A 17,776-nucleotide genomic window follows, 5' to 3' on the forward strand; every position below is an offset into this window, starting at 1 on the left:
CAGCTTTACACCAGCGAAGTTAAATACTTGGAACCATCACACGAGAACAATGTTGTATTTTATGGACATGTACTTGGAATTATTTCATAAAATAGTGGGAAACACAAATACCAGACAGTCCTAGAAAGGAGCCACAGGACACTGATTTATGTTCCAATGGCAGATGAGATGCATTGTATATCATCATGAACTTGAAGTCAAAATTGTAAGAATTCATGGACTAATGGCCTAACAAGCCAAACAACATATTGTGACAAAAAATAAAAACACCTACAGCTGTCCTTATGATTTTAATTTATTTTGTTGCTACCAGTTTCAGGAGGAGGAGGAGGATATTAGTGTTTAATGTCCCGTCGACAACAAGGTCATTAGAGACTGAGCACAAGCTCGGATTAGGGAAGGATGGGGAAGGAAATCGGCTGTGGCCTTTCGAAGGAACCACCCCGACATTTGCCTGAAGTGATCTAGGGAAATCACGGAAAACCTAAATCAGGATGGCCGGACGCGGGATTGAACCATCTTCCTCCCGAATGCGAATCCAGTGTGCTAACCACTGCGCCACCTCGCTCGGTCTACCAGTTTCAATGCTTCATTGCGTCATCTTCAGGCTCTCTTTGATGTGGTACAGGTTGATATGATCCCCATGTATAACCCATCAGTTGCAGCATTACTAGATACGCAGATAATGTGTCAGCACCCCAACCATCAACTGCCAACCCAACCATGGAGTGCTGACACATTATCTGCATATCCAGTAATGCTGCAACTGATGGGTTCTGCATGGGGATCATATCAACCTGTACCACTTCAAAGAGAGCCTGAAGATGACGCAATGAAGTGTTGAAACTGGTAGTGACAAAATAAATTAAAATCATAAGGACAGCTGTAGGGGTTTTAATTTTTTGTCACGATAGTAAACGGCCGTGGTCCCAGAGACCTCCTGCTAAAAGGATGGACATACAAAAAACAACATATTGCTCAAACCCACATTTTAACAAAAAATGACCAGTCTGGTTAAGAAGAGAAATTATAGCTTGTACAGATGTTTGTGCATCATTCATAAATAGAAAAAAATATTGGAAATAATGATGTTTAACAGCTTGTGTGAGGTTCAGAAATGATATTTAATTTCAAAAACACTTCTCAAGTTCATGTTTGCAGTTCATGACATGGATGAATCCAGCTGTATTAGTTATGCAACAAAAATCCATACCATTAGTTGTTTGTAATGGTTTCTTGACAAGTTTCACTGGCAAAGTTTTGCAACTGATAAATTGTTCTCTGTCATCAGTTCCCACAATGATGGGATAAGCCCAAAACCAGTCTTCATAATAGGATTTTAACATAGCTGATATGTGTTCCTTCAAACAAAATGTCATTCATGAATTTCATTAATAGAACAATTGGGGGTGATAATGTTGGCATTGGCACACAGTAGATCTATGAAACAATATTAGGTGACATACAAAGTATAAATGTAGGTGTAGAAGAAAGCCATATTGATGAAAGAGGTGAAATTTTGGTTTAACATCTAATCAGTGGCAATGTCATTAAGGTCATAGCACTACCTTGGACTGGACAAACAAATTTGCCATGTTTTACACAAATGTAACATAAATCTGTGTGCCAAAGGGTGGTTTTATATTTGCACCTCCCTAAGGCAAGTCCGGTATCTACCTTAACCACCTCCATTACCTGGAAGTTTTACTTTTTCTTTGGGTTGGGGATGGGGGAGGTGGACAGAGCAGGGGGAGGAAGGCCACAGAAATAAATGATCCAAGACTGAAACATTGAATTTTTAGAACAGTACCTGTGAAATCAGTAGTGCAACACCTACAATTCAATCCAATCAATGATTACACACAAGACTATCACCCTCAGTGATCAGTTGTCCAAACATTATCTGCAGAAACTGAACACTCAACTTGGCTGTAGGCATAAAAAATGGAACCAACAAGTACAACAGACATAATTTGAAATGTGTATTAGGCCAAATGCAAAGTAATTTTTCTCATCTGTTTATCATTTATGCTTTGTTTCAATTTGAACCTATAATTTCCCCTTCATTTAGCTCTCATCTCTAATCTATTGATTAACAATGTCTCAATACTGTTCTCAAACTTGAATAACACAAGTCAGCACATTGTCACCTCTGAACTGCTTCTGGAACATTGTCTCTATTGTGTTTGGAACAAGACTTTTCTACTCCAGCAGTGCACCTCTTACTCTTCCTGCTTACCCAGCTTTCTCTCTGTCACAAAAAAGAACTTATATAAAGTCCAAAGGCTAAATTTTTTAAATGTCTATGTCGCGTTAGCTAGCTCAGCTTCAATCTCAATTGTCACTAACTAGAACGATTCAGCAGATAATACTCCACTGACACAATTATTGATGATTTATTTATTTTCACAGCAAAATCAGAATCAAATCCTCATGCTGCATACAGGGACATATATATGAGCCCCTATTTTCAAGTGGGGAACACAGTGGAAGTATAATTCATTTTTAGCTGTAAGAGCTACCGATACAAATTCGAAAACTGAGGATCGCTTTTATCAAGAGCTACAGTTGGGTCATTCCATGCCAAGTGGTCTAGAGGCTCCCACATGACCCTCATGGGTTTTGATGAAATTTTGTATGAACATTCACACATGTTCTCAATGAACACTGGTAAAGTTTCAGTTTCAGAAATTCAATACTTTCGGAGATACAGTCACTTGTTTAAGACCATGGCACAGCTTTCTATAGTGCGTCCTTGAATTTTCAGCAACTTTGAGATGAGATATCTCTGTAAGTATTTGCATGAAAGAAACAAAACTTGCCCATCTTATACAACTTTTAGAGCTCTTTAAAGTAAAATATTAAGAAAAGGATTTCTGAACAATTTTCATATAGATAATTTGAAGCGAAGTTCGGCGAAAAAATAGCTGTTTAAAAAAATGCGAAATTTAGTTTTTTATATCTCCAAAAGTAATTGTGGGATGTACATGAAAATTTGCACACCATAACTCACCAACACAAGGTCTTAGAATATAAAATTTCATTCTCCTATTGCTTTCCATTATTTCACAAATCTAGGGTGAATTTGACGATTTTTCAAAAAGTGCTAAAAATGGGTATTTTTAGTCAAATTTTTCAAAAAAGTGTTTTCTTCAAACTCTTCTAAACTATGGTCATTAGAAAGAGCATATTCTAAACTATCTAGAAAAGTGGATTTGGTTTTGCAATGCAAGCATATAAGGCCCTAAAAAGTAGCATCATCAAAGAGGCGCACTGGAAGATTGAACACATTTTTCTGGCACTCAAATTATACCTGAAATCTTTTATTTTGCCTTATACATGTTTATTAATGTCTAGGATAAGTGAAATAAGAAGTCCTGATGAATAGGACCTAGCTTAAGTCTGAATAGCAACAGAACAATGTTATTTCCTAATTGTCACCCCCCCCCCCAAACTCTCTCTCTCTCTCTCTCTCTCTCTCTCTCTCTCTCACACACACACACACACACACACACACAATTATTATTAAGAATGAATGTAAATTGTAAAATTGATTTGCATAATCATCTAATTATTAGTGGCCTGTTTAATGAACAACACCAGCTTACTGATGGAAAAGAAGTGTATAAATAAGTTGCTATGGTCCATGGTGGCTTAACTACTGCTAGTTTCATTTCACATGAGAAAACCAGCATTCCCATTGCCGTAGGGGCCACGCCCGATACCTTAGCAACAACAGCCACGGGTGGGTTTCTTTACCACAGGATCCCAAGCCTGATACGGTTTTTTTTTTTTTTTTTTTTTTTTTTTTTTTTTTTTTTTTTTACACAGGTTCCCAAGCCTGATAGTAAAATTATTTAAGTGCCCTGTGTAAAATTATAAGGCACTCTTGGGTTCCTTAGATTGTTTCCTCTAACCTATTTCAATTTTTGATATGCTACATTAATTTTCTGATGAATATTAAGAGGAATGGTGTATTGCCGGCCAGACGAATTTACTGATGGAGCTGGAATAACTGCAATAATGTGGTGTTCCGGAACCCAACACTTGTCACTTCTTGGTGGCCAATAAAACGAATTTGCTGGACCATGTGGGTGCATAAAGTTTATTAATGCATCCCTCTGCTCTGTGGAGGTCTCACAGATATTCCCAATCCACCAAACGTTTTTATAGATGCATGCAACATATTGTCCTGGTTGGAGAGCAGACATTAATATGCCTCCTTCATTACTGTGACCCATTTTAGCTAGAAAAGATGAACAAACATTTGAAACTCGGCTGACCTGAATTGTTGTTTCATCAATAGGTAAAAAGTGATGATTTTCTCTAGTGCCTGCTACAGTTTGTCCAAGTTTAAACCTCTCTTCTTGTGACACAATATTTTTTTTTCAATTTCATTTTTACTGATGAAAACAAATTTAATTCCATTAATGTTTTCAGAGCAGAAGTGAAACTGATCTAGGGGAGTAACAATTTGTCCATTAAGTGGCCGTTGCAAGCTTGCTCTTGCTGCTAACCGCTTTATTGTACCTCCAATCCCATCACAAGGTGATTTCCCGTGACTAGTAGCAAAAAAATTCCCTTCGGCTGTCATTCCAAAATCACTCTTATGATAGCACAAATTTAGGAAATTCTTGAAATTTTTATACTGAGCACTGGAGCCATCACTGAAATAATGAATGTGGGATATCTGTGCAAACCGTGCTTGTATATATTTGATGAGCTCCTTGATAAAAATGTGAACTGTAATAGTGTCATGCCGCAAACAACCACTGATAATGCAAAAACTTAGAGATTCTACTTCCTCATTTTGACGAAAGTAGATAATAAATGGATGAATTGTTGCTTGACTATTGTCCCAGTGGAAGCCTTGCACAGTATCCTGAATGATAAAAGAATAATCTTCTGCAAAATCCATTAGGACAACAAGCTCTTCGTCTTTCAGATGACATTTAAGGCCTTTAAGATGCAAGCTTTGATGCTTGGCAATGTAATGATGGCATGACAGACTCCATATTTTATTTTTTACATTGTCAATAAATTCATCCACTACCATTTGCTTCGTGTCCAGTGTGGCCAGTATACACAATAACTTCATGTGGCTCATGATCTAGGAAATAGCTGGCAATTTCAGATGCTATAGCTTCGGGCCCAGGACACCTTTCACAGCGATGTAGCATGCACTGTTTAGAGTTCAAACTGCAAACTGCCTTGCTGAGAATCTCCTTATAATTTTCACGTATACCAACTCCGCTAAGCATAAGCTTAACATTTTGGTGAATTGCACAGACGCAAACTGCATGCATTCCAGCTGATCTTACTGTTACACACCATTTGGGTCTAAGTTCACAAAACTTTGAGAACCCTATTTCTGGACCATTTATATTCTTATAGATAACATACATTTCCCGTACATTGCAAAGTAACAATCTTTTCTGCATGTATGTCTTTCTATCTAAAAGTCTAACTGAAATACTATCTTTTTTTTTCCAGGGCACACCCTACTATACTCATCATCTTCAAAAAAATTTCGCACTCTACTAGCAACTTCTGCTGGTAATTTCCTGCTTTGCCTATTTTCGGGAAGTGCCAGAATGCCCTTCTCTGTCTTAAGCTTCTGAGCATTCTTCACCATTCTTTCAGACACGCCGAACTGAGCTGCTGTTTGTCTGACTGTCCAACTTACAGGTGCCAAGGTTAAAATTTGCATCTGTTCTTTATGAATTGCATTCTGCATCTTGGCTTTCAGTTCAGTCAGCAAATGCGCATAGTCGGCACAGTTTCCACATTCCTTAATTTCACTAGCATCTTCAATTTGTCGGTTTACTCCCATTGCATTTACAATTATGTTTTTACATTTTGAGCCTTTTGAATTTTCTTCTTCACATATTGGGGCTTATCTCTGTAGCTAACTGTTCTCTTCTGGGGTGAAATACCGATAGACAATAAGCTACTATTTAATTCTTCTTTTGGTGTAAAGTCCTCATCAGAATGAGGCTGATAAAGCTTCGTCCAAGTGTTTATTTAAGGTAGTCCTGCAAGCCGGACAAATTTTCTGACCTGGCTTTATGTTATTAACAATCTGCTTCTTCAACATATCAGAAGCCTTATTAGCTGTTTCAGTATCAAGAGTGTGAATTCCTACCTTAGCATTTTTTTTTTTTTTTTTTTTTTTTTTTTTTTTTTTTTTTTTTTTTTTTTTTGGTAACCTGTCATATTGTGTCAATAACAGGGCTTCATGGTGTAGGCAAACTTGAGAGGTACTGTCCAGCTTTGCTTCAGAATGTCGGACCAACAACTCTTTTTCCTCATCACTAAAATCCGCAAACCATTTTAAAGCAACTTTTTTGGCAAAGAAAGTGACATGACACTTTGTTCCACAACCTCCTTGCCCAACTGAGCAGGAAGGTATGCTGTTCCCTTCTGCATCCATCTCTAATCAGTAACTAAATAATGTATTTGGCCTCCAAGTGCAAATTATAATCTGCTTAAATTTCAGACAAATTGCTACTGAATGAAATTATACACAATGTATAATACCAATGAAAAAATATAATAAGAGATATATGCTATAAAAGACACAATCAAAACATGTTTTTGTAAATTAGATTACAAACTTTGATGGTCTTACATATCACTTAACAAGCCACACTCAGTCAAGAGAACCCACTCACTATGCTGCAAACATACCACTGAAATACTGATTGTTCAAACAAGGCTCACAATAATGAAACAATCTGATTGTTAAATTAATTGTTGCCATTATATTTTCTACAAAAAGTGAATCTTGTGAATTTTCTCTGTGAAACTAGTGGTTACGTATTTACCAAGGTAGTAGGCTACGTTTAAGTGTGATTAAATACAAAATTAAAACTCTTAGATGTTTAACCTACCAATTTCACATGTTTCCCTAATAACTTAAAGACAAAAATTCACAGCTTACAACACCTAGGTATTAAAATCTCTGCAATATTGATTGGAAAATTGACATCACTTGATGCATGATTCAAGCAAACTGATTCTTTTTTGGAAAAATGTTTTATACAATTGAATCCAAAAATTAGGTCTTCATTTTCCACTTGTAAATATTTACAATTTTGAGAAGTACAAAAAATATGAAGCTACTATTCATTGAATTCTTTATGATCTCTCTCTCTCTTTTTTTTTTTACTAGTGAGAAGAGTTTTACGCAGATAAACACTTACGATAAAAGCAGAAGGGCTACTTCTCATAGTTTTCAAGTTTTTCTGACAGTCTCTTTGTCTATTTACCAGATCTTTTTACTTCAATTATTCAAGGCACTAATAAACATTTATTAGGCATAATAAAAGGTTTCAGGTATAATTTGAGTGCCAGAAAAATGTGTTCAAACTTCCAGTGCGCCTCTTTGATGATGCTACTTTTTAGGGCCTTATATGCTTGCATTGCAAAACCAAATCCACTATTCTAGATAGTTTAGAATATGCTCTTTCTAATGACCATAGTTTAGAAGAGTTTGAAGAAAACACTTTTTTGAAAAATTTGACTAAAAATACCCATTTTTAGCACTTTTTGAAAAATCGTCAAATTCACCCTAGATTTGTGAAATAATGGAAAGCAATAGGAGAATGAAATTTTATATTCTAAGACCTTGTGTTGGTGAGTTATGGTGTGCAAATTTTCATGTACATCCCACAATTACTTTTGGAGATATAAAAAACTAAATTTCGCATTTTTTTAAACAGCTATTTTTTCGCCGAACTTTGCTTCAAATTATCTATATGAAAATTGTTCAGAAATCCTTTTCTTAATATTTTACTTTAAAGAGCTCTAAAAGTTGTATGAGATGGGCAAGTTTTGTTTCTTTCATGCAAATACTTACAGAGATATCTCATCTCAAAGTTGCTGAAAATTCAAGGACGCACTATAGAAAGCTGTGCTATGGTCTTAAACAAGTGACTGTATCTCCGAAAGTATTGAATTTCTGAAACTGAAACTTTACCAGTGTTCATTGAGAACATGTGTGAATGTTCATACAAAATTTCATCAAAATCCATGATGGTCATGTGGGAACATTTCTCGATATTAGACCACTTGGCACGGAATTGCCCAGTTACCAATTATGTAGAAAAGTTATAGTTCAAGGTAAAGAAAGAAGAAGATTAATGAGTACGTAGGTATTGTATCAAAGGACACACACACACACACACACACACACACACACACAGTATGCCACCACACAATCTGTCCTGCATGAACCAAGGTGCACTCACTGGTGAAACATTCCTATTTCAATCTCTTGTTGCACCTCCCCTCTCAAGCTATCACCCAATCTTCCCTTGCCCACCATGTTTCCTTTCATATCATCAGACATAGGTGACTGAGCTGAGAGTTAGTTTGGACTGCTGAACAATGTCAAGCATGCATGTTTCGTGCTCAAAGGAAGGACATTTTCCAAAAAATTAGAGACAATTTCAATCTCATTTGTGTGCTTCCCAACCTGTCAACCAACCCATTTTCAGTAATTTTGAACAGCTTTTTTTTATTATTTTTTTAAATCCATGTGGATGCAGTATTTATCTGAATTTTTATAAGCATATAATCTTTATCTTCAAAACAATGAAAAGGTCATAATGGAATAACAACATTGAAAGGGTAGATTGCTACTCATAACACAGACGAGGCTTTGAGTTTGCTGACAGACACAACAAAAAACAATACCAGAGATATTTAAGCTTTTGGACAAGATCCTTCCTCAGAATTAGAGCTCTCACACATTCACACAAATCACACACACACATATACGATTACTGTCTCTGGGCACTAAGGCCTGACTGCACTAGGTGCCTGAAGACAGAGGCCATGCTAGTGATAATTGTTCTTGTGTGAGAGATTTTCCACTTCCAAACAAAAACTTTGTCCACAATCCGAAATATATCTAGTATTATTTTCATTGTGCCTGTGTGTGACTCAATGCTTCCTCTTTGCAGTGAGCACCAATTTATTCCTTCCACTGAGAGGAAACAGTTACACAAAACAGTAATAGATAAATCACATCTCCAAATCATCTAAAAACAAGGAAGGGGGACCATGGGGAAATGTTCTGTTCTCAACGAAATGAAGCTCAAATTGGAGAGGCATGGGGAAGGAAATCAGACATGTCCTCCCCCACAATAACAACCTCAGCTCATTAGTTAGTTAGTTGGTTGCTTGTTCCATTGATCAATCGCACGGTACGGTAGCCGTTATGATGTGGAATGTATCAAATGCACATATGAAACTATATATATATATATATATATATATATATATATATATATATATATATATAGGCACAAAATGCATATACTATATTTATAGATTTATTTATTCCTATTCAGGAATTCATCTATGGTGTAGAAGGAGTTGTCAAGGATATACGATTTCAATTTATTTTTGAAGCTATTACTGCTGTCTGTCACACATTTTATTTCATCTGGTAATGTATCGAAAATTTTTATAGCACCATATTTTACCCCTTTCTGTGCCAAAGATAGGTTGAGTAAAGGATAGTGTAAGTCTTTCTTTTTTCTGGTATTATAATCATTAATGTCACTGTTGTTTTTAAACTGATCCATGTTGTTGAGAACAAATTTCATTAGTGAGTAAATGTACTGTGAGGCTGTTGTAAGAATTCCCAATATTTTAAAAAGATGCCTACAAGATGTGCGACTATGAACCCCACACATTATTCTAACCACTTTCTTTAGAGCAGTGAATACTTTTTGTCTAAATGTTGTGTTACCCAAAAATATTATTCTGTATGACATCAGAGAGTGAAAGTATGCGAAGTATGTTAGCTTACTAATTTCTGTATCCTCAAAATTTGCAATTATTCTGATTGCAAAAGTTGCTGAACCTAGTCACTTTAGAAGATCCAAAATATGAATTTTCCAATTAAGATTCTCATCTATATGTACACCCAAAAATTTAGTATGCTCTACCATGTCTACTGACTTCTGTTGTGTTATATTTATTGAAGAAACTGTACTTTTTGCAGCAGAAAATTGGATGTACTTTCTTTCCCCCCCAAAGTTTAGAGCAAGCCCATTTGCAGAAAACCAATTAATGACTTTTCCAAAGACCTTATTTGTATCATTTTCAATTGGAGTCTCTTTTTCTGCATTAATAATGATGCTTGTATCATCAGCAAACAGTGTCAGTTCAGCTTCCCGTTTCAGATAGGAAGGGAGGTCGTTCACATATATCAAGAACAGAAGGGGACCCATGATTGACCCTGTGGAACACCTAATGTAATTTCACCCCAGTTAGATGAAGTGGAAAACTTATTTAAATCACTTGACCCACATAAAGAAACTTTTTGCTTCCTGTTCTGTAGGTATGACTTAAACCACTCATATGCTATTCCATTTATACCACAGAATTGTAATTTCTGTAACATAATGTCATGGTTCACATAATCAAATGCTTTGAACAAGTCACAGAAAAATTCCTATTGGTGACATTTTATTATTTAAAGACTCTATTACGTGGACAGAGAAATTGTATATTGCTGTCTCAGTTGAACAGCATTTTTGAAATCCGAACTGTGATTTGCTAAGTATCCCATTACTGTTGAGATGACTAACAACTCTTGAGAACATTACTTTCTCGAAGGTTTTTGAAAATGCTGCAAGCAAGGATACTGGCCAATAATTATTGACATCTGTGGTGTCCCCTTTCTTGTAGAGAGGCCTGACAATGGTATATTTTAACCTGTCTGGGAAAATACCTTGAGTTAGTGATGCATTACACATGTGACTCAGAACATCAGCTGTAATTGCTCCACATTGTTTTAATATCTTAACAGAGATGTCATCTAGTCCAATAGAACATTTATTTTCAAAGATTTAATAATTTTACTTATTTCAGAAGAGGTTGTTAGGTGAAACTTAATCTGACAAAATTTTTTCAAAACAGACTCTTCCATGTACTGCCTGGCTTTATCTTTTGAACTGTTCTCACCAATTTTTTGTCCTACACTTAAGAAATGGTTGTTAAATACAGTAGCTACTTGTGTACTGTTAGTTAGGATGGTCTCGTTCTCTTTAATAGTAATACTACCTACCCCAGTGCTTACTTTTCCTGTCTCCCTTCTAACAACAATACATATTGATTTGATTTTATTGTCGGAGTTGTTAATTTCTTCTCTAACATACATATTTCTTGATTTCCTTACAACTTTTCTCAGTATGTTACAATAATTTTTATAGTATAGTTCTTGCTGTCTCATACAGTTTTCTTTTTTTTCTGAAGACACTTTAATACCAGTTGTAATCCACGGTTTCTTTGAAAAGTGTGTGGTGTTACATTTAGTAATTTTCTTTAGGAAACAATGTTCAAAAAGGGATATAAATTTATCAAGAAATATGTTGCATTTATCATTAGCATTTGGCTCATTATATACATCTCCCCAATTAACATTTCTTAAGCTTTCTCTGAAAGTGCTCTATAGATACCGGGTTGAGCAACCTCACACTTTTACATAATGGTTTCCGAACTGTACACCCTGTTAGGTTTTGAAAGTTAATCAGTTGTGCATCATGGTCTGACAATCCATTTACCACAGGGAAAGCATGTGTTTGTTTTACATCCTCTTTCTGTACAAATACATTATCTATTAGCGTGCTACTGTCTTGAGCTATATGTGTAGGGAAATTGATCAATGATTCTAAGTTATATGTTGTTAATAACACTTCTAGTTTGTTTTTCCTATCGGAATTACTTAGAAAGTTTACACTGAAATCACCATAGAGTAATAACTTTCTTTCTGTCTGACAGACAACATAACAGAGTGTCAAATTTTTTTTATGAACAGCTCCCAATCTCCTAATGGGGACCTGTACACCGTTGCTAATGTAAATATTACATTATGTAGCTGAAGCTCACATGCACAAACATCAAAGTGCTCATCAACACAAAATTTGCTTACTTCTACAGTTTTGCTTTTATACCCTTGTTTTATGAAAATGGCAACTTCCCCTTTATCCATCCTAGATCTACAAGTGTAAGATGCTAAATTATACGCACTTATACTGACACTATCCACGCCCATAGTTACATGGTGTTCAGACAGACAGAGTATATCAATCTCATTCTTATTTTTGAGATCATCTAAACACACTAATAGCTCATCTACTGTATTTTTTATTCCCCTGATATTTTGATGAAGTAAGTTGATACTGCCCTTAGCTTTACCCCTATTTACTGTACATGAAGTTTCTTTTATTCTATTTATCTTGATTGTCACCTTTCTGGACTTTGACTTTAACCTAAAAAACCTGTCTGCCTGGACCCATTAACCACAGGGATCAACCTTTGTATGACTGTGGACCCCCTTACAGTTTCTGCTAATAGAGAAACTAACTTATTTTTCCCCATCCTATTCAAGTGCAGGCCATGTGTAGTGTATCCCCACCTACCAATAGCATTTACTGGAACAACACTTATGTGAGATTTTGCCAGTGTCTGAAGCATCCTGTTCAGCTCAGTGTTAACATGCCTTGCAGCAGTGTTTACCCAGGGTTGATCATGGCGCTGAAAGACCTCCACAAACCCCACATTTGTGTGCTCAGTTTCTGCTCCTGTTCTATCCAGGTCACTTCTAATACTGTATCTTGGATCCATAGCCAGGCTGTTTCCTGCTCATCCAACTATAATTACCTGATCTTCCTTCTCAAAGTCCCTGCATAGCTGACCTAAGTTTTGTGGCACCTGGCTGAGGCTAGCACTTGGTTTTACAAAACTTGTGTTCGGGTACCCAGCATTCAGTTCAAGTGATTCATGGAAAGCACAATTTGAACCCAAAACTCAGACATTATGCCACCTCATCAAGTTAAAATTAAAAGACAGGACATACTCTAAAGGCAAGAATCTCTACTACAGAAAAAACAATTGTAGTACAGAGATCTACGTAATTTTCAAAACTCGCTGCCTTATAAGTTGCAGAGAATCAATTCACGGTTTTACTTCAATCAACAAATACAGCCTTTAAAACAGGTTGAAGAACTATCCATTAAGTAAGGAGGTTGATTAACTAATAAACTGCTGAGAATTTGGCAAAATATTTAGAATGGTAGTCATCTGTTGATTATTTAAAAAAAAAGAAAAAAGAAAAGGATGTGTAAGTGCAAAAAATTGTAACACACACACACACACACACACACACACACACTCTCTTTCTTTCACTCCCTCTCTAATGCAGTTGTGCAAATTGTCAATGATTACTGTTTTCCTTAATGCTTAGGAAAAAAAAAAAGTTCCCCACAACTCAGGATCCAAACACAGAGTTCCAGCTCAACAATCTCAATTTGTTGACTCATCAATATACATGTTACTGATTCTTTATTCAAAGGAAATGGGCCCATGGACTATATCCTTGACAACCATCAGAAACTGAAAAATCAATCCACATACAAATAACTTCAAAGATGGAAATGACAAAATAGGACCAAACAACAAAGACAATTGTGAAACACTATCAAACATTTTTGACAGGCTCTTAAACTGTCCAGTTTCAACAGTTAAATTGGAATTTCCAGCAATACCACAAAATCTAGGGGAAGATTTCCCACCAACAGAGCAAGAAATTCATGAAGCACTCAAATCATGCAAAAACAACAAAGCAAGTAGTAAAGACTCCATTACATCAGAATTATAAATGATCTGCAACATCTGGAAAACTGAAAATAGCATTAATCCACACACTACATAAAAAGAGGGACAAACAAAATGTCAAAAATTTCATAGGAGTGTCACTTCCACAAGTGGCATACAAAATATTATCAAAAATTCTCCTGGACAGAGTTGTAGAAACTTCACAGGAACAGTTAGGAGAGTATCCAGGACATTTTTGAAAGGAAAGAGCCTGCACAGAACAATTTCGAACTTAAAATCAATAATTCACCACAGAATGTTAACCAGCAAACCTATAATAGTATCACTTCTTGATTTCAAAAAAATATTTGATTCAGTAGACAGAAAAACAATAGATAAAATCATTTGAGAATCTGGTGCTGAAGCAAAGTTGGCAAACATAATTTGTGAAACTAAGTTAAATTAATAGGAGAAGTATCTCAGCCATTTGAAATAAAAACTGGTTTTAGATAAGGGAATGGTTTATCGCCTTTACTGTTTAGCTGTGTTCTAGAGAAAATTGTAAGGATCTGGAGTTTGGAGCTCAAGAATCGCAAAACTGAACAAATAATTCTAGGAAAGAAAGCAAATGGAATTAAGGTAAACTGCATGGCTTTTGCAGACAATTTTGCAATGCTTTCAGAAAATCTGACAGACACAGTTATTCAAATAAATTAGCTTAAAGAAATACTAAACAGAAATAGTCTCAAAATTTTAACTGAAAAAAACAAAATTCAAAACAAACATAAAAAATGCACAAAAATTCATGGAAAACAGAAATAGGTAAAAAGAGAGCAAGTAAGTAAATTCAAATACCTAGGAGAAACTATGCAACAGAATGGACTAGAATGGTTTGCAGTGGATGTAAGAGATAACCAAACAGAGTGAGCATATCATTTGACAAAGAATATTTACAACACAAAATGCATAGCTAAAAAAAAACAGTAACTGTATACCACAGTGGTATGGCCACAATGTTTATATGGATATGAATGCGTAACAATGAACTATAAGTGGGACAGCATAAGAGGAACTTGAAAGATGTATAGGCCCAGTTAGAAAAATAATAGGTGAAATACAAATTATAGATGGCTGGAAAATGAGAAACAATGAGGAGATTTACAAAAATATTGAGAAAATATCAGAAGTAATGACTAAACGAAGATTAATCCTTTCTGTACACCTATACCAGATGAATGAAAACAATCTCACAAAACAAATATTCCTGTATTTCTGGAAGAAGAAATCTACAATAACATGGATTACAGAAATAAGAAGAGATCTAGAAAGAAATAATATCAAAGAATCAGTGGACGGAAAAAGGGAAATGACAAAATGGGATGAAGATGAAAGAGAAGTGGAAAAATAGAAAACATCGAGAAAGAGGAAGAACTGAGACTGTTCTGTGATCCTAGTTGGTCGGCAGATATTTTAAAAAACACCCTTGCGATAGAAACCATTGGAAGAAAAGATTAACATATAATTATATGATGCAACACTTTCGAAATGTTAAGAATTTCTTTCAATCACAAGGTAAACACTGTCATCCGTTCACAGTGTGTGTTATAAACATATTAATAACACAGCTGAAGTAAAACTATTACAGATAAAAGCGGCGTACATACTATTTCGTATCCCACATATAACTGTGTTCCTATGGCAGATCACAGATTACTGTGATGTAATCAATATTCTGAAAATCCTACAGCCCCAGGGAAGTTTGGTAAAACAAGGATCTCACCGTAACAGATCATATCCCAATAAGTATATTGTGTTATCCGATGAGTAGCTCTGGTGACTTACGCAACACGTCTACTCAACCTAGATTTGATCAAATTGAAAGCATAGACACGAGCTTTGCTCCAAGTAAGACACCGTTAAACTGCCTATAGGTTCCATCACTGAGGCTGCGAAAAAAACTATTACGTTTTTATAGTGTGATATTCTGGACTAGATACTACTTCGAGGAAGCTATTTCGTGCACCCTAGGGCTGTAAAGAATGCATCTAACTTTACGGCGGTGTTTATGGAAATGTTTACTAAAATTCATTCGAAATAAGATTCTTGGAGGACCTATATTATGATCTAGTATAATGTAATATACGATTCCCGAATATTTGTTCAACACTTTCACGTCCAATTACATACCTGTTGAAATGCCACGAAGCACAGTGCTGTTTTCTCATCTTGTTTCGTTACTTAAAATGGTAAAAATTTGCATAGCATACACGTATGTGATAGTACCAAAATTAACAGTGTCTTACTTGTAACAAAAACACAGTCACTGAGTTTAGTGAAATTAGACGGTACGTTCACTAATTCGCCAGCTATATTGATTTCACTTAAAATGGATTCAGTAAAATATAGTAAGCAAGGAGTCTACATTCAAAATATTTACTCTGTGTTTACGCACCTAGTATGAGTGGCTGACTGACAGCGGAGAAAGTTTATACACAGCACTAGCACTTGACACCATATCGCAACACAAACAAAAACAACACACTCAACTACTAGCAACGCAACCGACACACCAAACGACTTCACAAAGTGCGATCGATACCAGAGTTACAGCTATTGGCAAGGGACTCCACAGTATACTGAATCCATAGATGATTAATAATAGAAGGCCACGATAAGGCACAGGACAATTTTTCTTCCAAAAAGGTCAACAGTGCTTTAGCACACTCTATATTATTTTAGTAATTCAGAAACATATATAGTTTTCTTTTTAGAAGGAAGATTATGGCGTGGTGCCCAATTAGAGTCACTGTTATATATTGTTGTATAAAATGAAGAGCTGAGGCATTAAGCCCAGAGGCAAAACAACCTGCTTATGTACGTGAAAAAATTAATAGATATCTCAATGAACAAACAGGCTCACTCTATTTATATGCTGGATGTAAATCGCGAAATTTTCGGAACATTAGGCGATGCCGAAAATAATGTTGCAAACCGTATTTCCGCGGGCCATATACTTAAATGAAACAGAAAGGAATTGTTCCACTGTGGGCAGCCAAGGGAGCCCGGAAACATTGCCACACTGTTTGAACGAGATAGCAATACAAGACTGCCTCACGGCGCCTATCGGGCCCTATCTGTATCGTTCATACCGGTGCGGTAGGTTACCCGTAGTGACGTCTTTTTCGGTTCTTTATCCGAAGCTGCTATTCTGTAAGCTTCTGAGACCTGTTACCGATCAGTCCGCCCGCCGATTTTTGGTCAACTGTACCAAGAGGTTTTAGGTTTCGGTATGGCCCACTCGGTCGGTTCAGTGTGATTTATTTACACGTAGTATTTGTTATCTTAGACATATTGAGTGGTTTTAACTTCGGATTTAGTGATTGTGTCACTGAAGAATCACCAGGATGCATCCGGGTGGAAATTGAGTTCATAATAGACTGTTTTCCTTTGATAGAATTATGGTTTGTGTTGTTGTTACTGTGAGTGGTTGTTGTTGTTATGGTCTTCAGTCCTGAGACTGGTTTGATGCAGCTCTCCACGCTACTCTATCCTGTGCAAGCTTCTTCATCTCCCAATACCTACTGCAACCTACATCCTTCTGAATCTGCTTGGTGTATTCATCTCTTGGTCTCCCTCTACGATTTTTACCCTCCACGCTGCCCTCTAATACTAAATTGGTGATCCCTTGATGCCTCAGAACATGTCCTACCAACCGATCCCTTCTTCTAGTCAAGTTGTGCCACAAACTTGTCTTCTCCCCAATCCTATTCAACACCTCCTCATTAGTTATGTGATCTACCCATCTAATCTTCAGCATTCTTCTGTAGCACCACATTTCGAAAGCTTCTATTCTCTTCTTGTCTAAACTATTTATCGTCCATGTTTAACTTCCATACATGGCTACACTCCATACAAATACTTTCAGAAACGACTTCCTGACACTTAAATCAATACTCGACGTTAACAAATTTCTCTTCTTCAGAAACGCTTTCCTTCCCATTGTCAGTCTACATTTTATATCCTCTCTACTTCGACCATCATCAGTTATTTTGCTCCCCAAATAGCAAAACTCCTTTACTACTTTAAGTGTCTCATTTCCTAATCTAATACCCTCAACATCACCCGACTTAATTCGACTACATTCCATTATTCTTGTTTTGCT

The 17,776-nt window shown here is 36.1% G+C and overlaps 1 protein-coding gene across 3 annotated transcripts in view; it reads right to left on the minus strand.

The window, feature by feature from the left end:
- The window catches only part of LOC126248573 (ATP-dependent helicase brm), a 456,856-nt gene extending 440,652 nt beyond the window's left edge, over positions 1–16,204 (minus strand). For all 3 annotated transcript variants that reach the window (XM_049949677.1, XM_049949678.1, XM_049949676.1), the window contains exon 1: positions 16,067–16,204. The gene's annotated coding sequence lies outside the window, so the exon portion shown is untranslated. The remainder of the gene's footprint in view (positions 1–16,066) is intronic.
- Positions 16,205–17,776: the final 1,572 nt, after the last annotated feature.

This window comes from Schistocerca nitens, chromosome 3 (genome assembly GCF_023898315.1).
Source record: "Schistocerca nitens isolate TAMUIC-IGC-003100 chromosome 3, iqSchNite1.1, whole genome shotgun sequence".
Lineage (NCBI taxonomy): Eukaryota > Metazoa > Arthropoda > Insecta > Orthoptera > Acrididae > Schistocerca > Schistocerca nitens.